The sequence below is a fragment of the Mus musculus genome, chromosome 6 (assembly GCF_000001635.26).
Source record: "Mus musculus strain C57BL/6J chromosome 6, GRCm38.p6 C57BL/6J".
Classification (NCBI taxonomy): domain Eukaryota; kingdom Metazoa; phylum Chordata; class Mammalia; order Rodentia; family Muridae; genus Mus; species Mus musculus.
Genome location: NC_000072.6, coordinates 124,781,997 through 124,808,123, shown reverse-complemented (window position 1 = coordinate 124,808,123; position 26,127 = coordinate 124,781,997). Strand labels below are relative to the sequence as shown.

The window sequence follows — 26,127 nt, the reverse complement described above, 5'->3', positions numbered from 1 at the left end:
TATAATCCCAGCACTTGGGAGGCAGAGGCAGGCGGATCTCTGAGTTCAAGGCTAGCCTAGTCTACAGAGTGAATCTATGCCAGGGCTAGACAGAGAAACCTTATCCCAAAAAAATCCCATAATGCCACCGTGTGTGTGTGTGTGTGTGTGTGTGTGTGTGTGTGTGTGTGTGAGAGAGAGAGAGAGAGAGAGAGAGAGAGAGAGACTGTAACCTCTGCTGGCCTAGAACTCCCTATGTAGACCACGTTGAACTCAAACTCACACTGATCAGCCTGCCTCTGCCTCCTGAGTGTTGGCATTAAAGGTGTGTACCCTGTGCCCAGCCTAATTTTAACCTTGTTGTTGTTGTAGTTATTGTTGTTTGGATGGCTTTGAAATAGTCTCTTGTAGCCCATCCTAGGACAGGACGGGCTCTGTAGCCAAGAGCTGGTCTTGAATCCCTGTTTCTCTTAGCTCTGCTTTCAGATGCTAGGATTCTAAGGGTATGATTCATACCCGGCTAATTTTAACTTAATTCTGATGTGAGGCTGCTGAAATGGCTCAGCAGTTAAGAGCACGGCTGCTCTTGCAGAGGACCCAGTTCAGGTTCCCACTCCCAAGTGGAAGCTCACAAATGTGCATAAGTTCCAGTTCCAGGGAGGTTGGGTGTCTTCTGAACTGAATGTGGCATACAAACTGTGCTGTGTAGCCTTGTGTCAGCTTGACCCAGAACCTAGAGTTATCTGAAAGGAACGAACCTTAATTGAGAAAATGCCAGTTGGACATGGTGCTGCACGCCTTTAATCCCAGCACTCAGGAGGCAGAGGCAGGTGGATTTCTGAGTTCGAGGCCAGCCTGGTCTACAGAGTGAGTTCCAGGACAGCCAGGATTATACAGAGAAACCCTGTCTCAAACAAAAACAAAAACAAAAACAAAAACAAAAACAAAGAAAGAAAGAAAGAAAGAAAGAAAGAAAGAAAGAAAATGCCTTATAGCCAGATCTAGTGGTGGCATTTTCTTGAGACAGGGTTTCTCTGTATAGCCCTGGCTGTCCTGGAACTCACTCTGTAGACCAGGCTGACCTCAAACTCAGAAATCCACCTGCCTCTGCCTCCTGAGTGCTGGGATTAAAGGCCTGCGTCACCACTCCTGGCTTAGGCATTTTCTTAATTAGTTATTGATGTGAGGTTGGGGGTGGGGCACGGGGGAGCCCATTGTGGTGGTGCCATCCCTGGGCAAGGTGGTCCTGGATTCTATAAGAAAGCAGGCTGAGCAAGCCATGGTTGTATATATTTAAATCCCACACTATTAGCCCTAATAAGCCAGCTTTTCTTCCAGATTGATTTTTTTCCCCTTTTGGTTGTTTTTCAAGATAGGGTTTCTCTGTGTTAGCCCTGGCTGTCCTGAAACTTGCTCTGTAGACCAGGCTGGCCTCGAACTCATATATCCGCCTTCCTCTGCCTTCCGAGTGCTAGACCCAGCTTCTTCCAGATTCCAGATGGTTGGGCTGCCTTTGATTGGGTCCTGTTGTAAAGAGACAAGGTACCTTAGTGTGATGCATCCTAACTGAAAAAAAAAACAAAACAGATCTAAGCCACACAGAGAAAGTCCGCACTGGGCTCACTGGAACCCCAGTTCAGTTTCCATCTGACAAGCTGGCCACACTGCCCTATTTAACCAGACCCCTGTTGAGTTCGTGTGCAATATGTCTGTTATAAAACTCAACCTTTTATTCTCAGAATAGACTATTCCAGTTTTTACAGACTTATACGGAAGGTTTAGATTCAGTTAGCTTCAGCCTCGCCAGAACTAAAGCGCTAGTAAAAATGGGGTGGTGTGGAGGGGAGACTAGAACACCTGCTGAGAGACTTCTTTATAGGACAGAGAAGCTGCACCGGCGACATTGCAGCAATATGGTTGCCTAAACAAGGCCTGAGCAGTGACACCACCAGGTGACGCCAAGGAGGAGGCGGAAAATCATACAAGGCCCCGCCCCTAGATGAAGAGCTGCAGGCAGTTAATGGCTGCTGAGAGAGAATCAATGTTCCTCAGGGAGGAGCCCTCTTACTTGGACTTTCCAACACCACAGTGCTCAGTCCTAAAACCATATTCATTGGAGCAACACTGAATTAACTCAGCAGGTTGCGTTTATATGCTTATACATATTAACAATTAAAAACAAGTAGTATTATATAATGTGTAACGCAAACCAGAAACGATCAAATCTGAAAAGGAAGCCTATTTTCCAAACTCACCAATAAGGATGAAATGGCAACTGGGCTGAGGTTGAGAAACTTGGATTACTGGTCGCCCATAGGCCCCGCCTCCGGCCCCGCCCCCACACCCTTGGAGCTAGTCCCGTAACCAAGGCAACGAACGCACTAGCTGGGTCGGGTGGGGAAGCTGACTCATGCAGGCTGACGGTCACGCGTGGGCTCATAGTGTGCGCTGCGGCAGCCTGGGCATCTCGCATGCCCCACCGCGACTGTGTAGCTGCTGAATCCTCAGCCAGTCCTAGTGGTCCGCCACTCGGGGCCTTCCCCTCGCAGTTTGTGCTTCGGGCGTTAACACTAAGGTCTGGAATGTTCCACCAGAGGAAACCTGGATCTAAGACTGGGAGAGGCGGGGTGGGGTTGGGGGTGGGAACTTGAAAGCCTGTGAATAAGAGGAGCAGCCCTAGGTCGGGCTAGAAAAGACCTTTTGGAGGAAAGCTGACCAAGGAAAGCCTGAGGGGAAAGCAAGAGTTACGGGAAGCCTGGTGTGGTGACTCACGCCTGTAATCTTAGCTATTTAGGGAGGACGATGGAGTCAGCCTGGGCTATATACCCTAGCTAAAAACAAAACAGAACCACACTGGGAAGTTTTTATTTACTGCAAGCCGTAAGAAGGCTTGGATGCAGGGAGAACACAATCTGGACCCAGAATTGGGGGGGGGGGGGCAGTTAGGAGAACGCCTTAACTGTGCCTTGACTTACCCTAGTTTGTTTTTAAGACTCCTTTGTGCCGGGTGTGGTGTCGCACGTCTTTAATCCCAGCACTCGGGAGGCAGAGGCAGGCGAATTTCTGAGTTCGAGGCCAGCCTGGTCTACAAAGTGAGCTCCAGGACAGCCAGGGCTATACAGAGAAACCCTGTCTTGAAAAACCATTAAAAAAAAAGACTCCTTTGTGGCAGTCCTGATAAAATGTTCCCTTGCTCCTCATCTGCCAACCTTCCTGAAGTAAGGACTTTCCACAGGCAGTGTTTTTGTTGTTGTTATTTTGCTTTGTTTTTGCCCCAAGGTCTGAATGTGTGTGTGTGTGTGTGTGTGTGTGTGTGGTAGATGGGTGGGGGGGGGGCGGCTTGCCCAGAGGGTACTAGACCTGACACTGGGGAAAAAAACCTTAGAAAAAGGTCCAGAGACCCCCACCTTCCTTGAGGATTTATAAGCAATTAATCACGGTGGGAAAGGACAAAAGTTATCTTCTGTGATGTAGACACTGGTAAACTGCAAATGCCCATTTAAATAGTTTTTCATGCTTACATTACTCCTGTGGAGTAATTCTAAGGAAATCATTAGATCAACAATCACCCAAATTCTGCAGTAGAAAGGAGCACAACCTTTACAGTAGCCACACCCTCTTAAGCGCCGCCAATTCCACCAAGATTAGTCATCAAAAATATCTTAATTTACCTAATGAAATGCTTTGTAATCTTAGCACTGGAGGGGCTGGAGAGATGGCTCAGTGGTTAAGAGCACTGACTGCTCTTCCAGAGGTCCTGAGTTCAATTCCAAGCACCCCACATGGTGGTGGCTCAAAACCATCTGTAATGAGATTTGATGCCCTCTTCTGGTGTGTCTGAAGACAACTACAGTGTACTCACATATGTTAAATAAATAAATAAATAAATAAATAAATAAATAAATCTTAGCACTGCAGAATCAGAGGCAAGGGGACCAAGATACAATACAACCTGGGGTACCTGTCTTGAAACAGTAATTGACTGAAAAACCTCATTTTTTTCTTCTGCCCTTGCCTTTTTTTAAAGATTTTTATTTATATATATGATGAGTATACTGTAGCTGTCTTCAGACATGCCAGAAGAGGGCATCAGATCCCATTATAGATGGTTGTGAGCCACCATGTGGTTGCTGGGAATTGAACTCAGGACCTCTGGAAGAGCAGCCAGTGCTCTTACCCGCTGAGCCATCCCTCCAGCCCTGCCCTTGACATTCTTCCCCCCAACCTCAGTTTCCTTCTGATAAATCCTAGCAAGGGCACTTTCCAGGCTTGCCGTTATATCATGATCATCCGGAAGTGATTCTCCAAAAGGATGGAGGGGCATTTTGTTAGAAAGAGCAAATCCAAATGGAGGGGAGGGTTTTCCAGGATTACTTTTTTGTTGTTGTTTATTGCTTTGTTTTTTGTTTTGTTTTGTTTTCGAGAGAGGGTTTCTCTGTATAGCCCTGGCTGTCCTGGAACTCACTTTGTAGACCAGGCTGGCCTCAAACTCAGAAATCCACCTGCCTCTGCCTCCTGAGTGCTGGGATTAAAGGCGTGCGCCACCACGCCCCGCCGAGATTACTTTTTAAAAGCATGATAAAGGGGCTGGAAAGATGGCTCAGTGGCTAAGAACACATGCTGTTCTTTCAGAGAATCAGGCTTTGATTCCCAGCATCCATATGACAGCTTAGAGCCAGCTTAGTACCACCGGTTCCCTGGGATCTGATGCCTTCTTCTGGCCTTGGGGACACTAGGCATGTGTGTAGTGCACAGACATCCATGCAGGCAAAACACTCATAAAAGTTTTGTTTGTTTGTTTGTTTGTTTGTTTTTGTTCCTTAATATTTATTGTGTATAAAACATCCTGCCTGCATGTATACCTACAGGTCAGAAGAGGGCACCAGATCTCATTTTAGATGGTTATGAACCACCCTGTGGTTGCTGGGAATTGAACTTGGAACGTCTGGAAGAGCAGACAATGCATTTAATCTCTGAACCGTCTCTCCAGCCTCAACTCATACATATTTTAAAAAAACCAACAAATAATAACAACAATATTTTAACCACATTAAAAAGCCAACTGTGGGGCTGGTGAGATGGCTCAGTGGGTAAGAGCACCCTACTGCTTTTCCGAAGGTCCGAAGTTCAAATCCCAGCAACCACATGGTGGCTCACAACCACCCGTAATGAGATCTGACTCCCTCTTCTGGAGTGTCTGAAGACAGCTACAGTGTACTTACATGTAATAAATAAATAAATCTTAAAAAAAAAAAAAAGCCAACTGTGGTGCAGATTTGTAACCCAGGAGAATAGAAGGTGAGTCTGGGCTACAAGCTGGTAATCTAGTGAGACCATATCTCAAAACAAGAAAGAAAGCAAAGAGAGCAGAGCTAGGTGTTGTGGTACTCACATTTAATTCCAGGACGCAGGAGACAGAGACAAGTAGATCTCTGTTCATTTGAGGCCAGCCTGGTCTATATTGCAAATTCCAGGACAACCAGGACTATATAGTGAAACCCTGGAAAGACACAGAGACGTAGCTCACTGATAGAGCATATGCACCTAGCGTATGCAAGGCTCAAGTTCAGTCTCTAGTTGTTATGTGACAAACTTTTCCTGGGGAGATGTGTAGTCTCCCCTCCCCCAGCCTGAAACCTGCTTGCTCGGGGTGGAGCTTCCTGCTCATTCGTTCTGCCACGCCCACTGCTGGAACCTGAGGAGCCACACACGTGCACCTTTCTACTGGACCCGAGATTATTCGGCGGGAATCGGGTCCCCTCCCCCTTCCTTCATAACTAGTGTCGCAACAATAAAATTTGAGCCTTGATCAGAGTAACTGTCTTGGCTACATTCTTTTCTCTCGCCACCTAGCCCCTCTTCTCTTCCAGGTTTCCAAAATGCCTTTCCAGGCTAAAACCCAGGTTGTGGTCTGCTGGCCGGACACAACAATTGGCGAACCAACGCGGGACTGAGAAACGGCAAAGGATTTTTGGAAGAGACGCTGCTGGTTCGGAGCTCCATAAAATAAAGGATAAGGGAAATTCATACCGGAGAAGGTATGGGCTAAGCTGAGACAGCGTTAAACCCGAGCGCTGGTTCACTTAGGTTCAGCAGTGAGGAGCTGGGTAATAGGCGGTAGGCCGTAGCTCTCCGAAGCTACATGAGGTGTGAGAAAAGAAAGGGTTTATTAAAAGGAATAGGCGGATTGCCCCAGTTAATAAAAAATGCATCATAAGGGAGGAAAGTGTCCCCAAAAGCAGAGAGAAATTTCTCTCTGGGCCTTATAGCAAGAGTACTCTGTTCCCTTTTGTGTCTTGTCTAATGTCCGGTGCACCAATCTGTTCTCGTGTTCAATTCATGTATGTTCGTGTCCAGTCTGTATGAATAAATGTTCTATGTTTTGTGTTGGATAATAAAGATGGTATAAAAAACTTTATCTGCAAAGCCGAGAGCCACGTGTTTCAGCCAGGAATCAGACACGTGGCGAGAGGGCCCCTGCTAGAAAAACTGTTCGTTTTAGGAAATAAGGGCGAGTGCACAGCCTCTAAGTTTCAGAGTAAAAAAGCTAGTAAATGGTTCATGATTAATGTGTTTGACAATGGTAAAGTGTTTTTTATTTTTATGGTTGTAGCTACAAAAATTATTATTCTCTGATTGGTCTAAATGTAACTGCTTCATTTGGTTCTTTTTTATTGATAATGTGCTCTGAGTGTTTTCACAATCAGCTCATAAGTTGTTGGTTAAGATTAATAATTGTTACATTGCTACAGATGGTTAGTGTTAAATTTAATAACTCAAGTTTAGAGTCCTTCCGACACATGGCATAAGGCAGCCCAAGAGGCTGGGTCTCTAAAGATATTTCTAGTTTAGGTAATAATTAATGTGGTTCGTATCCTAAATAGTAAAATTTAAAATAAGATTTAAAGCAATGTCTCTTTATTAAAGCATTAAAGCTTGCTTTAATAGGTATTCATAGGTATTAATTGACATCCAAACTTCGTAATATGATAGTAATGCTTCTAATATTGATTTTAAAGATAATAAATTGTTTTAAACTTGGGTTTTGCTTTCCCAAGGTTACAGGTATTATCCTAACCTTGCACAAAAAACTTAAAAATTATGGTTAAAACTGCTATTGTTCCATTGACTGCAGCTTGCAGTTTGACTTCAAATTTAAGATCTTTAATTCACCTGTATACTGTAATTAAGATAATTACAAGAGTAATCATCTTATGAGAGCGCTCATACAGCTCACTTCGTACAAAACTGTGACAGAGTTATCTAGTTATGTTTGTCTTTGTAAATAGATTAGACAAACAGTTTGGTTATAGTTGCTGCCTGGCAGGAAACTGCAGTACGGGCAATTTTTTCACAACACTAAAGTTGTGAAAAACGTTTTAACTGTAAGTCATCTTAAGAAAGAGTATCAAAATTTGGAGGCGTAGACAGTTATATTGTTTCTCTAGAATCAGTCCTTATTACAAGAGGGCCAGGATGCTCAGATTAAAAAGTATTTTACGTTTGAGTCAATGCAGGGCTCTGGGCAGCCCCAGAGCAGCTTGTGGCCTTTCTTTTGTTTTGCAAACAGTGCCTGAAAAAGATTTTTCCCAGTGTTCAAGAGAAATTCTTTTTAACAGTGTTGCAGATCTATTCAGATGTTTAAAATAATGCTTAAATTCAAAGAGTTTTGCTTCTAGTAAACTGTAATCACTAGAAAATTTTGCCTCTAGGTATGGCTAATGTAACTTTACATTATGTAAGAAAAAATTGTTATTGTTTCTGCTTCTATACAAGAAGCCAAGATTTTTAATCTTTCAGTGTATATTGTTTCCTAAGTGAAAAGTATTTTATTAACTAATGCTTCTTGAAGTTTACCTTAAATCCTTGCTCTCACCCAAAAGATTCAGAGACAATATCCTTTTATTACTTAGGGTTTTAGTTTACTACAAAAGTTTCTACAAAAAATAAAGCTTTTATAATTGTTATTAATTGGTAATTAAAAATTGGTTGTGCCCAAAACAATTCTTTGGCCAAAAAAAAAACATTATTGTAAAGTCATTTTTCTCATCCTCCCAGCCGATCGTTGGCCCACGTGGGCCCAACTAGCTTCTGTGGGGCGGAGTCTTAAGACACAGTTTCCCCTGTTCCAGCACAGATGATCTAGTTGTGTGCTGTAGATGGTGTTTTAAAATGCTAAACAATCAAACCTTAATTTGTATATTAATAGTCAATGCCATATCTCTGAGCTCGCAATTGCTTAAATTGTTCATCCCTCAGATACTATTAATTCTCAAATTTACAATTGCTTATGCATATTTCTAGTTAATAAATAAATTATGCACATGTAACTCTTAATAACTTTACAAGCCTTCTAGTTACAACTGCTCCTTAAAAAAATTGATTAAAAGTGCAATTAGTCACTGCCCCTTTACAGCCAAGTATTTAAAATGTTTTGTCAACTAGTTATTAATTCAAAGGTTTAGGTATTGTAAAATTTTAAAACTTTAACTTCTTAAAAGACAAAAAAGAGAGAAATTGTATCTCCGTGCATACTATTTAGTGCATTCCCATGCACACTATTTAAGTCTTACCTTTATTTTCAAAATCTAATATTTTAATGTCAAAGAGTTTAATAAATGCTTTATAGTATCTTAAAGGGATCTACTTATTGGCTTATAGATTGATCCTAAAACAGCTACCTTATTAGAAAAGGGAAAAACAGGTTTTCTCCACAAAACGCTTCAAAAACATATTAATTCGTGTGACGAGCTGGTAGGTAAGTTGACTCATGTCCTGATTGTATTGACTAAAAAACTAAATTAAATTCATGTTTTAAATCCATCCTTACTTGTCATTTTTCCAGTTTAGACTAGCTTCTAGCCTTTTAACTTTATGGCAATAGTACATCAGAGACTGTATATTCAGACTTAGTAAAATTAGTCATTTAATAGAGTCATAATGATTTTTCTCCTTTCTTCAGTGTGACCAGCCATTCTAACTCAATCTCAGACTGGTCTAATATTCAGTCCAATGTTAGAGATTCCTATATTCTAAATTACCTAGCAAAGTTAATTCAGAGCACATCCCCCACTTCCCCTAGATCCATAACCTCAAAAGGATTGCTGGCCTTACAGCTAGTAGAAAAAGCTATTAAAGAGCAATTGTTCACTTAATACATTAGTAAAATGGAAAGACCCCCTGACTAATGAATAGAAGGGTCCAGATCCAGTTCTAATTTGGGGTAGAGACTCAGTTTGTGTTTTTTCACGAGATGAAGATAGAGCGCAGTGGCTGCCAGATAAATTAATTTGTTAGATAAACACAAATTCTAAATCTTCTAAAGTATCACCTTGAAGACTAAAATTACTCTTTTGCTTAAAAGTCGGCTTGAGGACTCAGGCTCCGAAAAAGCTACTCTCTGAGCCAGCTCCCCAACAGGAGGCCGGAGACTAGCCTCAGCTTTACAGTTTGCATTTAAATAAAGTACCTAGAGTTCCCCAAAAGAAGTTCTGCTTTCCTACTTTCTCACTGTCTTTCAAGATTTTGTCTTTCAAGCAGGTAAATCAACATTCTCGAGGCGGAGCAGTGGATGTACATCCCCGCCCCCCTAGAGCACACAGGTGGCAGCTGTTACCCCCAGTCTCAGGACATTTCCAGCACGTGGTTTTCAGTCTGAGTTAAAAATTTAGGTTTACCTAGAGGGCTAGAAGAGTAGATATTTCTATATTAATAAAGATTGGTTTTTATTTTGATAGACAGGCTTAGCCCCTTAGCTGACCTCTGGCTTTTCACCCTTGCTGTTACTGCAAGGTGTCCTTAGCTCAATAGGCTGTAGAAAAAACAGAGATGAGGAGAAACGACTTCCAGCTCCTATTTTAGCCACAAATCGTGGTGTTACTAACGACATAATTCTTGCTTAGGCTTTGCTAATCCTGAGGTTGATAATTCTCCTTTAGGAGCTGCACAGCACTCAAAACTGTGCATACTGGTTTGTGATTGTACAAATTCAGTATGGACACCGCTTGGTGCAGAACTACTGCAAGGGAAGGTCCAGCTTGACCATTTCTGAGTTTCCTGTGAGATAAACCCGGTTTAAAAGAGGTTGGTATCATATTTTGGTTAAAAATAAAAAATATTTTCCGGCTCTACCTCGCCTCCCCAAAAGATACCGAAAGCCACATGTGTGGGTTTTACCAGTACCCACGGGAAAAATCGAGTCCATGTCCACCCAAGCCAAGGTTAAAAGCCCACTCATCTACGGATGAGAAAATCATTTGATCACCTCAGTTAAGCGTTGCCTTATTTAACTTAATCAATAGGGGGGAGAGAGATTGGAGACATACTATTGAAAGGGCAAGCCCTTCACTGCCTCCCACCCAAATAAAAAAGCCAATTGGCCTTGTACTACAAGAGCCGGTCGAACTCCTTCTCCCTGTTTCCCACCTATCATCCAAAAAAGCGGAGAAATATCAACTTAGTGTTATTATAGTGTATTTCACATTTGTTCAGTCAAACTTAGCCAAAGTTCCAACGCCCTACTTAAAATTCAACTAGAAAGTTACCTACCAAGTACTAATTAGCATTATAAAGTCAGAGCCTACAGCTCCAGGCTTTTCAGTTAGTTGTTCACTAAGATAAGAAAAGACAGTCTTAAGCCAGATACAGTTTACCATAAGAAAAGTTAAAGAATCCCAGTGAAGCAAGTTTTTTCTTTAGCCCTAGATTCCAGGCAGAACTATTGAGCATAGAAAATTTTTCCCCCCTCAGGCCAGCTTTTTCTTTTTTTAAATTTTGTTAATAAAAGGGAGGAGATGTAGTCTCCCCTCCCCCAGCCTGAAACCTGCTTGCTCGGGGTGGAGCTTCCTGCTCATTCGTTCTGCCACGCCCACTGCTGGAACCTGAGGAGCCACACACGTGCACCTTTCTACTGGACCCGAGATTATTCGGCGGGAATCGGGTCCCCTCCCCCTTCCTTCATAACTAGTGTCGCAACAATAAAATTTGAGCCTTGATCAGAGTAACTGTCTTGGCTACATTCTTTTCTCTCGCCACCTAGCCCCTCTTCTCTTCCAGGTTTCCAAAATGCCTTTCCAGGCTAAAACCCAGGTTGTGGTCTGCTGGCCGGACACAACAGAGATGGAACACACATATCTATTCAACCCAGCTAGGGAACCCAGGACAGACCAAATAAAAGTATAAATACTAATATTTTGTATTTGTGTTTATAAATACAAGTATAAATACTAATCAAAGTTCAATTTGGTGAACCAATGAGTTTTATTGTAGTTACTTATAGGAGTATGGGTGAGCGGTTGCTTACAGGAAGAGAAATGACTCAAAGACAACCATATCACCAAAGCCCACCCAGTATGGATGACAGCTCACAAAAGTTGGGGAACCTGGAGCACACTCAACAGCCTGTAGGCAGCTTAACAGATTAGTGAGTATTCTTTCCAGATACTTCAGTTGGTCTGAACCTCTTCAGGCAGCCTTTGTCTCAGAACTTTCTTTCCATCTCACCTTTTTCTCTGTCATATGAAAGGAACACTCAGCTTTTATAGTTTACTTGTCAAGGAGGGGGCCTAGTGAATCTGGTCAGTTTTAGGGACTTCCTGAAGCTATTTAGAGATGTTAACATTCTTGCCAAAGAGTTTCCTTGCTAAATAAAATGTTTCAATCTCAAAGGAAACTGTTGCAAAACATCCCTCAAAAAGAAAAAAAAGTGTGGTGTCAAGATATTTGAACCTGTTTCTAGTTAGGGTGTGGCTCAGCCCTTAGCACACATCTTTAATCCCTCTGACTGGCATACAGACACACCCTTAGTACACATCTGCCTACAACCACTAAAAATATGTATGCAGATATATGATGGAATAACAGAGGAATTTAATGAAAACAAAACGAAAACAACCCGAAATAGATCACTTGCAGCAGAGTAATATAGGCTTTGATCCCAGCACTTGGGCTACAGAGGTGAGCAAATGTCAGAGTTGGAAGCCAGGCTGGTCAGAGCAAGTTCCAGTGTGACCAGGGCTACACAGAGAAACATTGTCTCAAACAAGGAAAGAAACAAAGAAAGAAAGGAAGAAAGAAAAAGAAAGGCTGGCAGCGCACACGCACACGTTGTGGGGGTGGCTTGGCAGATGGTTCTGCAGTTAAGAGTGCTTGTTTCATGGTCTTCAGTTCAGATCCCATGTGCTCTTTTGGAACTCAAGTCCAACCTAGAATGAATGTTTCCTTTGATCATTAACTTGTCCCGAGCCTGTTTTCATTGCTAGTACAATAAATGCTTGTAATGCATGAAAGCTCACTGTACTCTTTCAAAAACCTGTGCAGCCCTTGCAACACTGAGGAAGGGGCACACTCTATTCTTGACTCTGACTTTCAACTAACTTTAAACTTTCTACCAACACCCTAACTTTCCAACGTTATTTAACTCAAACTAACTCCCTAGAACTACTTAAATAAAATCAGGAATTCCATAAAATCATTCCCCTAAACAGCATTATCGCTTAAAAGTTCATCTTTGGGTGCCGGAGAGATGGCTCAGTGGGTAAGAGCACTGACTGCTCTTCCGAAGGTCCTGAGTTCAAATCCCAGCAACCACATGGTGCCTCACAACCATCTGTAATGAGATCTGACGCCCTCTTCTGGTGCATCTGAAGACAGCTTCAGTGTACTTACATATAATAGTAAATAAATCTTTAAAAAAAAAAGTTCATCTTCTTGTTGATCTGCAGGAAACTTGTCCAACAGAGTGGGCTATCACCCAGGGAGTAATTACAGCAGGAAATAGGCAGTGAGGGCCTCCCTATGCCCAATCACAGCATGCTACATATATAAGGAAGATAGAAAGGACAAATAGAGAAGGCACATTAGTAGCAAGAAGCAATCCTGGGATGAAGGCCCTTGGTCTGTGCATCTCCTGGGTATACCCATCATAGCTGAACAAAATGGTGGGCTTGCTTATTCACTTCGGCTCCTGCATGGCATGTCCTGCTTTCTTTCCTATCTTGTGTTGGGGGAGAGGCGGGGGAAGGGATAAAAGGACAAAAGTGGGGATAATGGGATGAAAGGGAAAAAAAGAAGGGTGAATTATTGTATCTATTTTTAGACTAGAAAGCAACAAATCTCAAATACTTTAGATTGGTATGGGTTTTTGAATATTGATAGAAATTTAAGATGATTTTTGTTACAGCATATTGTATATATGCTTCAACTCTTTAAGGTATTGTACTTAAGTAATTCATTAAAAAATATAATGTAAGCCGGGCATGGTGGCGCACGCCTTTAATCCCAGCACTCAGGAGGCAGAGGCAGGTGGATTTCTGAGTTTGAGGCCACCCTGGTCTACAGAGTGAGTTCCAGGACAGCCAGGGCTACACAGAGAAACCCTGTCTCAAAAATCCAAAAAAAAAAAAAATAATAATAATGTAAAGTTCTAGTTCAATGAAAGCTACTATTGTAAACTGTTTAAGATAATGAAGAAATGCAATTTAGTAGTCAGTCAAACAGATTATCAAACATATCATGTTAGGTACTAGTTTAGTTAATTGCAGAAATAAGCTTTATTTAGCCTCCTGTAGATGTTTCCAAAGATAAGTAGATAGTAAGTAGAAACAAGCAATGTTGCCTATTTAGATATTCTTTAGATAAATAGGTGGTCCTCAAATACATCAGAGATCTGCAGAATGTGGCATTTAAGATGTAATAAAAGGCTTTTCTGACAGAGAGCTTCTGGCAGCACCCCCATCCTATTCCAAAGAAAATGAGGACGAAAGAAAGAATATCTACCTGGAGTTTGCTTCAAATGTGGCCATTGGTCAAAAAAGAACTGTCCCTTACCTCGACTGCTGACAGCATGCTGTCTAAACTTGGACAAGCAGGAGATTGGGAAACCAATTGCCCAACTTTGCAGAGACCAGGTAAGGTAGGACAATTTTTCAAAATTCCTGTTTCACAAAAAAAGGCTGTCAGATCATCTGGGCCTGGTGGCCCATGGTGGATGCCCCAATGACAGAGAGGAATCTTTGGCGATTATGAAGGTAGCCAGAAGTCTCTGCACTTCCTTTTTACTCTGGTAAAATTTATCCTTCTCCAGTCTCCGATGGGGTTGAAGACTAGGTAGTTATAGTTTTACCATTTTCCTTGTGATCAGATGTAGAAAAGAAAACTCACAAAAGAGGTGCAAATTTATAAAGACATAAAAGCTTAAGTTGTTTGGGATCTAAGGAAAAGTTATAGGGTCTAAGAAGTTGATATATACAAGTCATAAAGGTTAGAAGATATGGAAACTTTAGTGGTGATAGAAAGTGAACCCTAGACTCACCAAGATAGGATAGACACTGCAGTACTTTCCCTAAGGTTGCCAAATACAAATGGCCTGGACCTTGAGAATGTAATTCTCACTCGATAGTTCCCATAATTGTTCTTATTGTATATAGTTTACTGATGTCAGAGAAAACACTCTTTCTTGGACTAAAAGGGGGAGATGTTGAGGTAACTTGTTTTACATTACGTGAAGCTATGTCTCTGTATTTTCAATTGTTAATTCTGTACCAGCAGAATATTAGCATTGTCATTTCTATGGCCCATCACTTGTCATATTTGTAAACACTTGCTCTTCTACACCTGCTTAGATACTTGCAGTTCAGACAACCCTCTAGACGAGCTAGCTGGGAGATTGTCCAAGCAAAAGGCCTAAGTTTTAAACTATATAGAAATCTTGTGTCATTTTTTTATACTGCTGGCTGGCCAGCAAAAGTCTCGCTCTAGGTCTATGTAGTGAGTTCCAGGTCACTCAGAGTTACATAGTTAGACACAAAACAAAACAACCCACAAGTGTACACCACCACCTTTAGCATACAGTCTGAACATAAGTGACCATTAGGGGGCTGGAGGAGATGGTTCAGCTGTTAGAAACACTGCTTGTTCTTTCAGAGGAACAAGGTTCAATCCCCAGCACTCACACCAGGCAGATCACAGCTGTCTGTAGTCTAGCTTCAGGTGATCCAGCACCCTTCTCTGGTCTCTGAATGTACTGTATGCATGCGATGCACAGATATACATTCAGCCAAAACACCTATACACATTAAAAACTAGTAACAAAAAGAAGGGGGAAACACACACACACACACACATTGTTGTTTAATACCAAAAACTCTGTGGCTGGTCGAAATGGCTTACTGACAGGTACACTGAAGTATGTTCCAATGAGGCTGATCTTACGCTGTTTCCAGGCTAGAGAATGTAGGTATCTGGGTGTGGTGCTGCACATCTGTAATCCTGGTATAATTGAGGTGGAGGCAGTAAGACCAGCTAGCTGTATGAGGTCAGCTTCTACTTATGAGCCCCTAGCACCACCACCAAAATGTAACCAGATATCTAGAATGCCTTTGGAAGCCCCAGAGCACAGTGGTCAGGGCTCACATTGGCCCAGTCAAGTCCTTGTGACTGAAGAGTGTGTGATTAAAGCCCTAGGCGGGCAACTGGACATGGCGACCAAAGCCTGCAGTGCCAGCACTTGGGATCTGGAAGGTGGAGGATCAAAGATTCAGTGTTAGGGCTGGTGAGATGGCTCAGTGGTTAAGAGCACTGACTGGCTGGGCGGTGGTGGCGCACGCCTTTAATCCCAGCACTTGGAAGGCAGAGGCAGGCAGATTTCTGAGTTCGAGGCCAGTCTGGTCTACAAAGTGAGTTCTAGGACAGCCAGGGCTACACAAAGAAACCCTGTCTCGAAAACAAACAAACAAACAAACAACAACAACAAAAACAAAAAACAAAAATGAGCACTGACTGCTCTTCCGAAGGTCCTGAGTTCAAATCTCAGCAACCACAGGGTGGCTCATAACCATCTATAACGAGATCTGATGTTTCTTCAGATACTGTTGTCTGAAGACAGCAACAGTGTACTTGTTTATAATGATAAATAAATCTAAAAAAAAAAAAAGATAAATCTCTCCCCCCTTTCCTTTCACTCTGGCCCCACTCACTCTGGCCCACAGGTTTGTTTTGTTTTGTTTCTCATTAAGGATGGTTGTGAGCCACCATGTGATTGCTGGAATTTGAACTCATGACCTCTGGAAGAGCAGTCAGTGCTCATAACCGCTGAACCATCTCACCAGCTCGATAAATCATTTTTTAAAAAATAAATAAAAATAAAAAAAGTTTAGGTTCAAGGTTATCCTCAACTATACAGTAAATGTGTAGAGTAAATTTGAGTCCAATCTCAGTTATGTGTGACCCTTAAAAAAAGCCTATGTAGGGCTGGTGAGATGGCTCAGTGGGTAAGAGCACCCGACTGCTCTTCCGAAGGTCCGGAGTTCAAATCCCAGCAACCACATGGTGGCTCACAACCAACCATCTGTAACAAGATCTGACGCCCCTCTTCTGAAGACAGCTACAGTGTACTTACATATAATAAATAAATAAATCTTAAAAAAAAAAAAGCCTACGTATGGTCATGTCTTCTAGTCTCTAGAAAGGTGGATCAAACACACTCCCCAGCTGTGGCCTCTGAATGAATGCTGGGTCCTCCGTGTTGCTGACCTCTTAATCACAGGCAATAGTGAATCCTACTTCTTTTTTTTTTTTTAAGATTTATTTATTTATTATATGTAAGTACACTGTAGCTGTCTTCAGACACTCCAGAAGAGGGCATCAGATTTCGTTATGGATGGTTGTGAGCCACCATGTGGTTGCTGGGATTTGAACTTGGGACCTCCAGAAGAGCAGTCGGTGCTCTTAACCACTGAGCCATCTCACCAGCCCGTGAATCCCACTTCTTAAAGGAAAACAAAAGTGAACCTAATTCCCTTCTTCTTGAACAGAGGCAAGACTTAGTGAGAGGCATCCATAGAAGTGATGCTGTGTGATTCTATGTACATTTACGTGTATGGGGCAAATCAGTAGTGTATGCATGTGGAGGACAGAAGCCATCCTTAGATACCATTGCCAGGATGCCAGCCACTTCTCCTTTGAAACCAGATTTGTTATTCATCCCAGGCTCACCATATAGGCTAGCCACATGGGCCCAAGGGTCCTCCTATTTCTGCCTCCCCAGTACTGGGATTACAGACCTATCCTACCATGCCGTGCATTTGTGTATGGGTTCTGGGAATTGAGCTCTAGTCTTCCTGAATGCAGGCAGGTCTGTGACTTGAGTAATCTCCCTAGTCAATGGTGTGTAAATTAAAGATTAAGTTGTGTTTTGTTTTTGATTTTCTTTGGTTGGTGGTGTTAGTGTGTGTGTGTGTGAGTGAGTGTGTGAGTGTGTGTGTGTGTGTTAGGTGATGTTAGAGTGTATCTGTCTGTCTGTCTGTCTCTCTCTCTATGTGTGTGTGTGTTATTTACTTGACACAGGGTTTCACTCTGTAGTGCTAGCAGGCCTGGAGTTTATTTTGTAGATCAAACTAGCCTCAGACTACTTTTTCTGAGTGGCTCAGTCCTGCCTTTTGTCTCATTTGGGGACAGGGTTTCACTAAGTTCCAGACTGTAACCCAGACTTCTCTTCTATCTCCCTGCCTCACTTTCCAAGGATTACAGACCTGCACTTCCAAACAACATGTTTTGTTGGTTATAGTGGGATTTTCTCAGATCCACCAGCGATATAAATAATGACATGAAGGCTTCGAATATAGTTGAAAGCTTAGGCCTTTTGTTTGGGCAGCCTCCTGGCTACCCTAAACTTAACCAGACTAGCTTACAATCCACCATGTGGCTAGTTCTCCACCTTTCTCTGTTATTCTATGGTCCATGTTTGTTTTCTCAGTGTTTGCTTTCTGAGTCTCCCACGCCTGCATTCTTCCCCTAAGACAATCTCTATGCCTGAAAGTTCTGCTGCCCACTTCCTATCCAGCTATTGGCTGCCAGATCTTTATTACAACCAATCAGAACCTCTGATGTAATTCTAGATTGCCTTTAGGCAAGTGAGGAAGGACGAATATTTACAAAATACAAGGCTTGTAATATGAATATTCTGCTGCCGGCATTTAGCTCTCCGCTAGTACAGAATTAACAATTGAAAACACAGACACACCTTCATACAATGTGAAGAAAAGGTTACCCCAACAGTTTGTTTTGTTTTGTTTTGAGATAGGGTTTCCTGTATCACAGACTGGCCTCAGACTCCATGTAGCCAAAGATGACCTTGAACCTTCTGATCCTTCTGCCTCCACTTCATACCTGCTGGATGACAGGTGTGCTCCGCCATGCCAAGATTCAGGGATGTTAGCATTCAACCCAGGGCTTCAGACATTCTAGGCAAGCTCTCTACCTTCTGAGTTAGATCCCAACCCTGGAGAGGAAGTTATAAAAAAAAAAGAGAATGACTTCTAATCTCAGTCTCTTTCTTTCTTGGGCCACTGGGTTCATGTGAATCAGCTGTCACAGTCTGAGGACACTCAAGGTCTAGAGAGAGGACCAGAAGGAATGTGGGTTGTCATGGCAACCGCTGTCTGTGTCTGCCATCTTAGAGGTGAGTCCTCCAATTCCAGTCTTGCATCAGACATTTGCAGCCCCGGCCGGTTGTCTGACTACAAAACAACAAAGCGACTCTTGGACTGTGACACCTAGAAAGTGAGAGAATGTTTAAGGAAGTGAAATGTTTGGAGCCAACTCAGCAGGTAAAGATGGGGGACACCAAGCCTGATCACCTACCTGACTTCAGTCTCCAGGACCCACATGGAAGAAGCAGAAACCAGACTTCCATAAATTCTCCTCACACCTTGACAGTTGCCCTGTGGAGTGTTCATGTTCATACACAGACAGATACACAGACACACACATACATGCACTCACTCATATATGCACACATGCACACATACAAGCACCCACCCACATATACACACACACGCGCGCACACACACACACACACACACACACACACACACACACACACTAAAGAAAATTTAGTGTTACTAGGTATAGTTTGGGGCTGGAGAGATGGCTCAGCAGTTAAGAGCACTGACTGCTCTTCCAGAGGTCCAGAGTTCAATTCCCGGCAACCACATGGTGGCTCACAACCATCTGTAATGGGATATGATGCCCTCTTCTGCTGTGTCTGAAGACAGCAACAGTGTACTTACATACATAAAATGAATAAAAGATTTATTCACTTTATTTATATGAGTACACTGCAGCTGTCTTCACACACTGCAGAAGGCACAAATTCCATCACAGATGGATATGAGCCACCATATGGTTGCCAGGAATTGAATTCAGGACGTCTGGAAGAGCAGCCAGTGTCCCTAACCATTGGACCATCTCTCCAGTCCATAAATCTTAAAAAAATAAAATAAATAAATAAAGACTAGGAGTAGTTTAGTCCTAGCATTTAGGAGGTAGGGGCAGGGGTGTCTTTGTGAGCATGATGCCAGCCTGGTCTACATATTGAGTTCCAGGACAGCCAGGGCAAATAGGCAAATAGATACAAAGCAAACAGCGTAGACATTCACTAACTCCCACTAGAAGTTCCCCTGCTAGCCTAGCCGGGTGTGGTGGCGCACACCTTTAATCCCAGCACTTGGGAGGCAGAGGCAGGCGGATTTCTGAGTTCAAGGTCAGCCTGGTCTACAAAGTGAGTTCCAGGACGGCCAGGGCTACACAGAGAAACCCTGTCTCGAAAAAACAAAAACAAAAACAAAAAAGTCCCCCTGCTGTGCAAAGCATAATTTAAAATATGGTGGGAAGTGTATGGGCTGGCAAGATGTCTCAGTGGGTAAAGGCATTTACTGCTGAGCCTGAGAGCTGATGTCAGCCTCCAGGATATACATGGTGAAGGGGAGAACCAGTGCCCTCCACTTGTCTTAACATCAGAAGCTTCAACTTTATAAAAACAGACAGGGCCGGAGAGATGGCTCAGCGGTTAAGAGCACAGACTGCTCTTCCAGAGGCCCTGAGTTCAACTCCCAGCAACGACATGGTGCCTCGCAACCATCTGTAATGGGATCTGATGCTCTCTTCTGGAGTGTCTGAAGATAGCTACAGTGTTCTTACATATAATAAATAAATAAATAAATAAATAAATAAATAAATAAATAAAACCAGACAGTTCTCTCAGTGGTTGCTGTATCTGGCTACCTAGTCTCCTTTTTCCTTTTTTATTTAAAAGATTCATCTCATGTGTATGTTCTGCTTATACATGGGCCTGTGTACCACTGCGTGCCTGGTACTTGAAGAGGTCAGAAGAGGACGTGGGAGCCCTCAGAAGGGAGTTACAGACAATTCCGAGCCACCCTGTGGGTGCTGGCAGTCGGACCTGGACGCTCTGCAAGAGCAGGAAGTGCTGCGAACGGCCCAGCCGTCTCCCCAGCTCCGGCCTTTCTCAGATCTTAACGTTTGTTTTCCTCTCTTAGATGTTTACAGCAGCTTGTTTATTAAAACCTATGATGCTAAGGACACAGAAAAGGAAAGTAGATATATTTGCTCTCAAAATATATGAACTAGGGGCTGGAGAGATGGCTCAGAGGTGAAGAGCACTGGCTCCTCTTCCAAAGGTCCTGAGTTCAATTCCCAGCAAATGCATAGTGGCTTATAACCATCTCTAATGAGATTTCGTGCCCTCTTCTGACTTGTAGGCATATATGCAGGTAGAACATTGTATATATGATAAATAAATAATTCTTTAAACAAAAAGAAAAAAATATGATCTAGTAAATGTGGTTGAAAAATATATTACTTTTTGTTCGATCTATTTTTTGAGACGTCTCAGTATGTAGCCTGTTCTAGTTAGGGGTTACAAGATACTTATAAAAGACAAACTTTTAACTGGGGCTGGCTTACAGGCTCACAGGGTTCAGTCCATTATCATCATGGTGGGAAGCTCGGCACTGGAGATACTGAGAACTCTCCATCTTGTTCCGAAGGCAAACAGGACTGGCTTCCCAGTGGCTAGGAGGAGAGTCTCAAAGCCCACAGTGACACACTTCCCCCAACAAGGCCACACCTCCTAGTAGTGTCACTTTCTGGGCCGTGCATATTCAAACCACCACAAAGACCAAACCAAACGATCTGGAACGTGAAGCAATCCTCCTGCCTCTCCCTTTCAAGTGCTAGGATTATAGTCAGGATCCATTGTCAATGAAGTATATCCTAACTAGCCACGGGGGGAAGACTATCAAGTATGTTAGGGAATCTATCTCTCATTGCATAGTGTAGATGTAGCCCTTGCCAAATAAACACAAAATAAAACCAGTGGCTCCCCACAGCTTCCAGGATAAAGTCCAAGTTCCTCACTGTGAACTAACTCTGTTTTCCCTCCCATTGCACACACCCCCGCAGGACACCTACTGTTCCAGCCTGGAGAGCCACCTGCTTTCCTTGAGTGGGCATCGAGCTCTTTCTTCAGGCCTGTGGTACAGGTGCCTCCTCAATCTGTATCCCAAATATATAATAATGTGTTTATACAAATACTGTAAAATTACCTCCTTAGGTTTAGGGTGTGGTTCAGTGGTAGAGTGTTTGCTAAGCACAGTTAGGACCCTGGGTTCCATCTATAGCATGAAGAACGGAAACAAATAGCAACAACAGTAACAAAACTTTCCTGCCACTCAGTAAAAGCCTCATTAGGCTAGTCAGAGTTATGCTGGCACCTTTTTTTAAAAGATTTATTTATTTATTTTATGTCTAAGTACACTATTGCTGTCTTCAGACACACCAGAGGAGCATCAGATCTCATTATAGATGGTTGTGAGCCACCATTTGGTTGCTGGGATTTGAACTCAAGACCTCTGGAAGAGCAGTTAGTGCTCTGAATTGCTGAGCCATCTCTCCAGCCTCGATGGCACCTGTTTTAATTGTACTGGATTGCCTGTGTACTTAACCCCAACACTGTAGAGCCCTTGAAGGCAGAGGCTGCACTAGACTGTCCCTGGATGGGGACTTAGCTCTCACAGCCTGGCCCCAAGTAAGAGTCACCCCTATGAAAAGGGTGTTTCTAGCATGTCTACCTATTTCTTATGGGATAAAACCATGCCCTGTCCCATTGATCACATCCTACCACGAGTCTCTTTCCCTCCTCCAGTGAATTCATCTCTTTGTTGTTGTTTTGATACAAGGTCTTGCTATGCAGCCCAGTCTAAGCAAGGAAAGAGAGATGGGGAAATTATAGAGCTATGGGGAGCGAAAGGAGTTCCCCTCCCCAGAATCTGACTGGTCTCTCTCACCAGCAGAGAAGTGTCCTTACTCCTGTTGAAGACAGTTGATGATGTTCTCTGCGGAGATTTTGATGACGCAGAGATAACAATTTCTGGGAGTCTCAGACTAGACTATCAACTTGGTTTGCAGTAGAGATCCCTGTGGAATCTTGTCTACTGCAGTGCCCTTCGGTGCCCGCAGGAACCACCTGTTTAGCTTCTTTTTGACCCTTTGAAGAAAATAGCTTCAAATCACCAACATTTTATATATGATTACGTTAAAGACCATGAGGTCCACTCTTGGAGAAAAGGGAGGAGGGCTCTCAGGCGGGCTTAACTTTCTTTTCAAATGCTTCTTTCCCACTCTTTTTTTTTTATTTTTTTATTTTTTTATTATATGTACGTACACTGTAGCTGTCTTCAGACACACCAGAAGAGGGCGTCAGATCTCGTTACGGATGGTTGTGAGCCACCATGTGGTTGCTGGGATTTGAACTCCGGACCTTTGGAAGAGCAGTCGGGTGCTCTTACCCACTGAGCCATCTCACCAGCCCCCTCTTTCCCACTCTTAACTGGCATGTTTAGAGTCTGTGTGTGTGTGTGTGTGTGTGTGTGTGTGTGTGTGTGTGTGTGTGTGTGTGTGCATACACATACTCATGAGAGGCCAGAGCTTGATTTCAGGTGTCTGTCTCTGTTGTTCTCTACCTCATTTTTTCAGACAGGGTCTCTCACTAAACCTAGAACTCATGAGTTGATTGGACTGGCTAGCCATGACCCTCCTGTCTCCACCTCCATAGTATTGGAACTGCGGGTGGACTCCACATCTGGACTTTTGGGCTTTAATGTGGGCCTTGGGGGTCTGAACTCAGCTCCTCATTTATACCCCACAAGCACTTTACCCACGGAACCGACTTTCCAGACCAAACTTTCATTTTTTGGATTTTTTTCATGTGCATGAATGATTTACCTGCACATACGTTTATATGTGTACCTCATGTGTGTCTGGTACTGAAGAAGGCAGGAGGAGAGCGTTGAATACATTGGAACTGGAGCTGTGGTTGTGAGTTGGAACGTGGGTGCTGGGAATCAAGGCTGTGTTCTCTGAACATTGATTCTCAATCTTCCTAACCCTGTGGCCTTTCTCTCTCTCTCTCTCTCTCTCTCTCTCTCTCTCTCTCTCTTTCTTTTGGATTTTTTCAAGACAGGATTTCTCTGTATAGCCCTGGCTGTCCTGGAACTCACTTTGTAGGCCAGGTTGGCCTCAAACTCAGAAATCTGCCTGCCTCTGCCTCCCGAGTGCTGGGATTAAAGGCGTGCGCCACCACGCTGTGGCCTTTCAATACCTCATGTTGTGGTGACCCTCAACCATAAAATTATTTTGTTGCTACTTTTTAAACTAATTTTGCTACTGTTGTGAATCATAATGTAAATGCCTTCTATGCAGAATATCTGATATGCGACCCCTGTGGGGCTATGAGTCACAGGATGAGAATCATAGCTGTAGAAGACTAGCCAGTGCTCTTCTTTTTTTTCCCAAGATTTATTTAGTTCATGTATGTGAGTACACTGCAGCTGTCTTCAGACACACCAGAAGAGGACATTGGATCCCATTACAGATGGTTGTGAGCCACCTTGTGGTTGCTGAGAATTGAACTCAGGACCTCTGGAGGAGCAGTCAGTGAACCATTTCTCAGCCCTAGTCAGTGCTCTTAACTGCTAAGCCATCTCTCCAGCTGCCATGGACTGGCCTCAGTCAGGCCCCCCTCAATCCGTGAGAGAACTCAGGGTTCTAGACAGGTGGGCAATGGAGTTGGCGATGAAAAAGGGGTGACAAACAGACATGACACAAGGGAGTGTGGATCTGAATGTGTTTTTCTCAAAGCGAGCACCAGTCTTATAAGTGACTTTTACACAAAATAGAGGAATGCCTATAAAGGACTGGCAGGAAGCAACTGGGATAAAATTCAGTGTTAACAACTGGGAATCAAAAGCAGCCCCACCTAAGGTCAGCTTAATCTTAGAAGTCAGGGGCAAGGGCTTCATGCCTTGGCCATAGTTCCTATTCTAGTCTATTGTGTAGTCCACCTCCCCCCTAGGCCATTGTAAATTCCTGTGTATGGATGTAACTCAGCTATCTATGGTTCTAAGTGTCTACTCTGGTTCCTCCTTAGACCCCAACCTTCCTTCTTCCTAGATAATGGCAAATTCCTGCATATGGGAGTAGCGTGCCCTGAGATTTCTAACTCTGTGTTGTAGATAGTAATGTCTGATTTCTTTCACTATCTCTCTTACAATACTAGAGGCAATTCTGAATGTCACTGAATAGGCAAATTCTTACTGAATTCAAAGCCCAGGGTCAGCTCAAGGACTGCCTAGGACTGGTGAAGAATCTAACTTAGCTATATGTCAAATCGAGGCACTTATAATAAAGCAATATTAAGGGAAAGCACACAGATCCATTCACCAACTAAAGCAAGGACAGATTTGGAGCATTTGTTATTACAGCATGCCATGGTTCCAGAAGACTATGTTTCCGTGAACCTTTCGCCTCGGGATTGTGTCCAGGCTTTTCGGCTGGTCACACGGGTCACTACTGGAGTGGATGCAGCATCCAGCCACTTCCTTTCTTCAAATATCTTTCAAAAATAAAATCCAACTCCATACTGGCTAGCTCTTAAATTCTCTTGTAAATTAATTTTCTTATTTAATTAAAATATAATTACATGATTTCTATTTCTTCTTCCACCTCTCCTATGCCCTCTTTCTCTAATTAGCGTGTGTGTGTGTGTGTGTGTGTGTGTGTGTGTGTGTGTGTGTGCAAATAAACATGTAAATGCTAGCTTCTGGGTCTGCTTAGTGTGATTTTTACCTGTGTTTTCTTGGACGGACCACTCGGTGTTGGATAACCTTTTAGGAGACTCATCCTGGGGAAGGCTGGTTCTCTCTCAGGTCTTCATTTTGGGCTGGGACCTGTGAGATGTTTCTCATCCACCTTGGCACATCAGTCGAGGTTGTCATTATTCAGTTCTGGCTTAATTTAGGCAGCCATATTGTTGAGATTTCATGAGAGAGCCTGCAATTGCTTCCTCTGTCGAAGCAATGGATCCGGGGTTGACCTGTGGTCCCTGAATTTCTAAGGGATTAAAGTAATTGCTTAGACTGGTGAGGATGGCAGAATGGCCCTGTGAGTGTTCCTGTGTAGATGGAAGAATATTCTGGGACTTGGAATCCCAGGAACCACACAGCTCTGAGAGGAAGCCTTCTCAGCAGAGGGCATTGCAGGTCCTAGGGGAGGGGATTCCCCAGGCGAGCTCAGGAGACTCAGCCCCGCCCCACTTCCTCCCATCTGCTTTTCATTGCTTCTTGGCTTCTTCCAATGAGAGCACCAGGCAGAAAATCTCACAAAAGAAATTTCTGGAGGGTCCAGGAAGTGGAGGGAGGAATCCCAGGATGACTGCCCTCTGCTCCTGGGCAGCAGAGAACTGAACAAAGGGCAGGGCTTACATCGGGTTTCTTAGGGGGCGGAGCTTCTCGGGTCAGAGATTTCCAGATTGAGGATTGGTGGAATTTCAAGTCCTGACCTTGGGGAGCTCGGGAATTGGTGGGTATCCCTGTTCAGGAATTTGTAGGATGGCATGCTTAGGGATTGGTGGGGTTTATGTGAATTTCAGGGATTGGTGGGTTTTCTTTTTCTTTTTTCTTTCTTTTTAGATTTATTTATTTATACGTAAGTACACTGTAGCTGTCTTCAGACACTCCAGAAGAGGGCGTCAGATCTCATTACATATGGTTGTGAGCCACCATGTGGTTGCTGGGATTCGAACTCCGGACCTTCGGAAGAGCAGTCAGGTGCTCTTACCCACTGAGCCATCTCACCAGCCCCTTGGTGGGTTTTCTTGCTCAGGAATTGGTAGCTTTTACATACACACACACACACACACACACACACACACACACACACACACACACACACACACCTTTCCTGCATAAGGTGCTAAGCTGCTTAGGGAAGCTGGAAAGGAGGGGTTCCCAC

The 26,127-nt window shown here is 43.3% G+C and overlaps 2 long non-coding RNA genes across 3 annotated transcripts; one reads left to right on the top strand and one right to left on the bottom strand.

Annotated features, from left to right (window-relative positions):
* Positions 1–11,030: 11,030 nt before the first annotated feature.
* Gm38894 lies at positions 11,031–18,385 on the top strand. Its single transcript, XR_869421.2, has 3 exons — positions 11,031–11,401; positions 13,692–13,886; positions 18,343–18,385. It is a non-coding gene; the product is annotated as a predicted gene, 38894 (long non-coding RNA).
* Gm38895 lies at positions 17,814–20,830 on the bottom strand. Of its 2 annotated transcripts, XR_003956365.1 has the most exons (3): positions 20,743–20,830; positions 18,619–18,698; positions 17,814–18,530 (listed from the first exon to the last, which is right to left on the bottom strand). It is a non-coding gene; the product is annotated as a predicted gene, 38895 (long non-coding RNA). The 2 variants fall into 2 exon arrangements; XR_869422.2 differs by lacking the exon at positions 20,743–20,830 and having other exon boundaries at positions 18,619–18,789.
* Between the last annotated feature and the right edge of the window lie 5,297 nt (positions 20,831–26,127).